Below are 6257 nucleotides of genomic sequence, written 5' to 3' on the forward strand. Positions count from 1 at the left end.
GCAGTGCAGTCCCCAGCAATTTTCTACGAGTGGCCATGCCTCCATTAACCACTCTTGGGGGCACCACTACCCATGTCCTGGCAGGTCCTGACTCATAATAATAATAAGGATGGTAAACTTTATTCTGATGAAACACATGGTTTCAAAATCACGTGGCCCATTATAATCAGAAATAGGTATTTTTTTATCTGAAATTCACCTTTGATATGATATTTTTGTTTTCATAATATTTGGCACACATGCGCATAAGTGAAAACCAAAAAAAGATAGAATAACCCAACCAAGGAAACAGATAACTAAAATTAAATATTAAAATTAAAACTGTATTTCATTTACAAACATTTCAAATGTTTCATCTGATCAGCTAATTCAAAACTCTAAACCATAAATACAACAAAAGTTCATTTTAGTTTTGATGACATTTTCTTGACAAGACATGTTTCACTTGTTGGGCCCTGCATAAACAATTATTAAAGTAGAACAAAAGTGCAAACATGATAGAAAATTTACTAAAACAAGTTCTTTCAACTTTATTATTTTTTTTGTTTTCATTATCTTGCAGTATCTCTGCATCATCCTTCTCACTATAAAAACACAGTGAGACAAAACAGTTATGTCTAATATCTAGAACGAGTACAAATAGATTATAAACAAAAACAGAGCAAAAAGAGTGATAACAGGCATACGGGTTTCCAAACCCATTTTAAATGCCATGTAAACCAGGCTGCCTGAAGTGTTGAGCTTAAAGTAACAACAGATAGTTTTTTAAACTGTAAAGGAATAATTTCCAACTTTCACATTTTTAAATAATTTTCCTGAGCCAGTATGTGCTAAAATGACCCTTTACAGGGTTAATGAAAGGCCACAGTCCCTCTCGCCCCCTGTGGCCAGAATATTCCACTTGCAACTTCAGAGTACTGTTCCGGTCTGTTGAGACTTGTTGTGTGTTGTGACACTGCAGTCTGATTCCAGCACGTTTCCTGCATGCATGCATGAACACAGCTGATTTGTTTAATTTCGTGATGAATCACTTCTGTAGACACTAGGAAGGCTGGGGAGACATTTCAGCTGTGAAATTATGGTGTTAATAAAAAGATGAACGTGCATCAAGGAGATAGATTTTTCTTTCAGTCCTACAAATGGACACTAGGGGGAGCTAAAAGCAAACCAAAACTGCTTGTCTCTAAAGCTTTAACATTTGTCTCAGTGACTGTTGGGTTAGAAAGTTGACAAGTTTTATATTTGACACCACCCTCCACCCCTCTGCTGACCCACTTGATAGTTTTGTGGAGTGGGTAGGTGTTCTAGGGGGCACGCTACAACTGTGAGCAGTAATGCTAGCAGTTGGCATTTTCATTTTGCCGATAAAAAGCACAAGAAGAAGAAAAAGAAGAAGTTTGCTTTTTTTCTGTTGGCATCATGGCGGAGCCTGGAAGTACATGTAAGAGCGTGATGTCTTTGGGGGCGAAGCAAAGAGCTAAAACCATAGTGAACATCTGCACGGCCTACGCTAATTTGAGGAAGCTAAAGGAGTTTATCATGGACTGATCTGGTGACCTGCATGGCTTTGTTGCTACTGGACTTGTAAGTAATAATATTTTTGTTCAACAGTATGGGTCTATTTACTTTGTGGTGTATTTTAGTATTAGTTTTAGTATTAGTATTTAGTATAAGTTGGCTCGTGTGAGCGTTAGCTCATGTAAGTGTTAGCTAGAGCAGGGTTGTGTAATTCCACTTTCAACCAGTAGGGCGGAGGAGCAGCAAACTGTTCACTGTTACACAGAAAATAAGGACATGTTTTCTGCTTTATTAGTTTTTCATTCTAGAGAAACATAGCATTATGTCCAAGGCTGAGAATGAACCATAATACTAATTAACTGGTTCGGATTGACCTTTATTTAGATAATAAAAGAACGTTCATTGCATGGCATTGATATTTCTTCATGGTATTTGAGGAAATAAATAATTTATTCTACTTTTTAACTAGTCAGTGACTCCACCACTATGGTTAATCATTCTGGTGTTTTTGCTGTTTTATTTTTTGTACTTTTCCTCCTTATCCTCACGGATATGTGTGAACTAAAAAGCTCCAGTCTGCTCTGAACATTCCTCCAATCAGAACAGTGCCACAAAAAATAGAACAGGGTGCAAAGATAGCAGTGACAATAAAAACACACCCTGTCTGAATCTGCCACGTTTTTTTGTGCATGTTACGGTGTTGACCACAAGATGGCGCTGCTGATCTGTATGCATGGAAAAAACACATGTGAAATTATTATTTTTTAATTTATGAGTAAAATAATATTTTGCAGAAATAGATGAGAAGCCATCTACAAGGTTTATGCAATTACCGTAAATGTTATGAAGCCGGACTCCAAAATCCAGCATGAATGGGAAATAAATCGATGGAATACAAAAATTAATTACAGTTGAAATGTTTAAAAAAGTGGTTAAAAAAATAGAGGAGAGGAAGGCAGCAACTCGCTCACACTGTTTACAGTGGGGATGGGGAGCTGCTGACGTCAACTGAGGCTATAGTCGGACGGTGGAAGGAATACTTTGAGGAGCTCCTCAATCCCACCAATGCGCATTCCAAGGAGGAACCAGAGCTGGGGGGCCTGGGGATGGACTGTCCGATCTCGGGGGCAGAAGTTGCTGAGGTAGTCAAACAACTACACAGCGGCGGAGCCCCGGGGGCGGATGAGGTTCGTCCTGGGTATCTCAAGGCTATGGATGTTGTAGGGCTGTCATGGTTGACACGTCTCTACAACATTGCGTGGTCATCGGGGGCAGTTCCTAGGGAGTGGCAGACCGGGGTGGTGGTCCCCATCTTTAAGAAGGGTGACCTGAGGGTGTGTTCCAACTATAGGGGGATCACACTCCTCAGCCTCCCTGGAAAGGTCTACTCCAAGGTACTGGAGAGGAGGGTCCGATCGATAGTTGAATCTCAGATTGAGGAGGAGCAATGTGGTTTTCGTCCTGGCCGTGGAACTGTGGACCAGCTCTATACCCTTGCAAGGGTGATGGAGGGGGCATGGGAGTTTGCCCAACCAATCCACATGTGCTTTGTGGATTTGGAGAAGGCTTATGACCGTGTCCCCAGGGGCACCCTGTGGGGGACGCTCCAGGAGTATGGGGTGGGTGGCTTTCTGTTAAGGGCCATTCAGTCCCTTTTCCAGAGGAGCGTGAGTTTGGTCCGCATAGCCGGTAGTAAGTCGGACCTGTTCCCAGTGAGGGTTGGACTCCGCCAGGGCTGCCCTTTGTCACCGGTTCTGTTCATCACTTTTATGGACAGAATTTCTAGACGCAGCCGTGGTGTGGAGTGTGTCGAGTTTGGTGGCAGGAGAATCTCGTCTCTGCTTTTTGCGGATGATGTGGTTCTCCTAGCTTCATCCAGCTCTGACCTTCAGCTCTTGCTGGGTAGGTTCGCGGCCGAATGTGAAGCGGCTGGGATGAGGATCAGCACCTCCAAATCTGAGACCATGGTTCTCGACCGGAAAAGGGTGGCTTGCCACCTCCGGGTCGGGGGAGAGGTCCTACCTCAAGTGGAGGAGTTTAAGTATCTCGGGGTCTTGTTCACGAGTGAGGGTAGGAGGGATCGGGAGATCGACAGGCGGATTGGTTCGGCGTCTGCAGTGATGCGGACACTGAGCCGATCTGTCGTGGGGAAGAGGGAGCTGAGCCAGAAAGCCAGGCTCTCGATTTACCGGTCGATCTACGTCCCAATCCTCACCTATGGTCATGAGCTTTGGGTAATGACCGAAAGAACGAGATCGCGGATACAAGCGGCCGAAATGAGTTTCCTCCGTAGGGTGGCCGGGCTCAGCCTTAGAGATAGGGTGAGGAGCTCGGACATTCGGGAGAGACTCGGAGTAGAACCGCTGCTCCTCCGGATCGAAAGGAGCCAGTTGAGGTGGTTTGGGCATCTGGTCAGGATGCCTCCTGGACGCCTCCCCGGGGAGGTGTTTCGGGCATGTCCTGCCGGCAGAAGGCCCCCGGGTCGACCCAGGACACGTTGGAGAGGTTACATCTCCAATCTGGTCCGGGAACGCCTTGGGGTCCTGCCGGAGGAGCTGGTGGACAAGGCCGGGGAGAGGACGGCCTGGAGCTCCCTAATTGGGATGCTGCCCCCGCGACCCGGACCCGGATAAGCGGAGGAAGACGACGGTTAAAAAAATACCGTTTCAGGAGGAAAATTAAGTTATTCCGAGAATAATAATGAAATAGAAGCTAAACTACACTGGCACCAAGACCTACGATACCCACAATGCTTTGCATCAGAATAGGTTTTATAATGATAAACATACAATATGATGGCTTTAATGTGAGCCATAATGGAAAACAATAACTAACTGCTTTATTGACATCAGATGTGTGTTTGCAAATTTAATTGCAAAGGATTAAAGAAAGTTTGAATTTCACGGAGTTCCAAAACTATAAAATCTAACAAAACTACAATAAAGCTTCAGGATTGTCCAATAGAGCACTGACATGAATAAACCAGCATTTATTTTTTTTATACTTTCCTGTGGTCATAATGTTTTGAAAGTGTGAAAAAAATCTTTATTTTGACAAATAAAACATGTAAATTTCTAATGGGAAATTGATATTTTCTAAAATATTTGGAGTGTAAAGCCAATTTTTTGGAACTGATTCACTTTATTTTATGTTGGAAAAACACCAACAAAACGCGTTGTATCACGCAACAACACAACCGACCCTTTTTAACAAAATAAATGTTTTTTTTTTGTTTTTATGGAGCTTTTCCAAACAAATACATATCCATCCGTCGATTTTAGTCTGCTTATCCGGGGTGGGGTCACGGGGGCAGTAGCCAGGGAGGACCAGACTTCCCTCTCCACAGCCAGTTCCACAGGGGCAAACCTATGGTGTTTTCTGGCCAGCCGTGAGACATAGTCCCTCCTGCATGTTCTGGGTTTTACTTTAGGTCTTCTCTTGGTTGGACGGGCCTGGAAAACCTCACCAGGGAGGCGTCCAGGAGGCATCCTAAATACATGCCCACGCCACCTCAGCTGGCTCCTCTCCATGTGGCGGAGCAGCGGATCTACTCTGAGCCCCTCCAGGATGAACGAGCGTCTCAACCTATCTCTAAGGGGGAGCCCAGACTCTCTGTGGAGAAAACAAATTTTAAGTGCTTGTATCCACGTTCTCGTTCTTTCAGTCACTACCCAAAGCTCGTGACCGTAGGTGAGGGTTGGAATGTAGATCGACCAATAAATCCAGAGCTTTGCCTTCTGGGTTAGCTCTCTTCACCACGACAGATGGGTACAATGCCCTCATCACTGCAGATGCAGCACCAATCTGCCTGTCAATCTCACGCTCCAGCTTTCACTCAGTCATGAATACGGCCCATAGATACTTAAACCCCTCCACTTGAGGCAGGGCCTCGTCTCTGACCTGGAGAAGGCATTCCTCCCTTTTCCGACTCAAGACCATGGTCTCGGATTTAGAGGAGCTAACTTAACCAAACATTTCAAAGAAAAATTTCTGTTATTTTTGTATTTTGTGACATATTATCCAACAAAATGTGTCCCAAAACATTTTTTATTTCTGCATTTTAGTTATGATTCATTGATGTTGTTGCACTTCAAACCTAAATATGGGACTGAAGTTTCACCAGGCTTCTGTCTCACTAATCACTTCAGGGAGAAACATTGAGTTGAATGGCTGCACATTGCTCAATGAACCACACACACACACACACACACACACACACACACACACACACACACACACACACACACACACACACACACACACACAAGCATGATCATGGTGTGGGACCCGAGACATCTGTCCCCACTCTACACACACACCTCTCTACTAAAACACACAATTGTCCAGTGACCTGCTTTCAGTCCACCGGTCATCATGTTGTCCATCAGACAAACCTGTAGATGTTCTCAACGTACTCACCCATCATATTCAACAGTATGTTTCTTCACCTCTGCAGACTGAAAAAAACACAAAGGAGAATATCTGACCTTTGACCTTAAACAAGCTGGAAAACCCTCCAATGGGGCTGAATGTAAACAATTCTGCAAAGAATTACTGATTGCAGCTGTTGCTTTGGATCAGTTTTCCCATCAATAAATGAAATAATCATTTCCAAACAGCATTTTGTATTTACTCAGGTTATCGCCACAGGTGTGCTAGAGGAGCTTGAATTATGATCTATGGGAGACACCTGGTGGTAAAACTGTAACAGGTACAAAGCTAAAGTCAAATATCCAAAA

Source organism: Nothobranchius furzeri, chromosome 19, assembly GCF_043380555.1.
Source record: "Nothobranchius furzeri strain GRZ-AD chromosome 19, NfurGRZ-RIMD1, whole genome shotgun sequence".
Taxonomy (NCBI): Eukaryota; Metazoa; Chordata; class Actinopteri; order Cyprinodontiformes; family Nothobranchiidae; genus Nothobranchius; species Nothobranchius furzeri.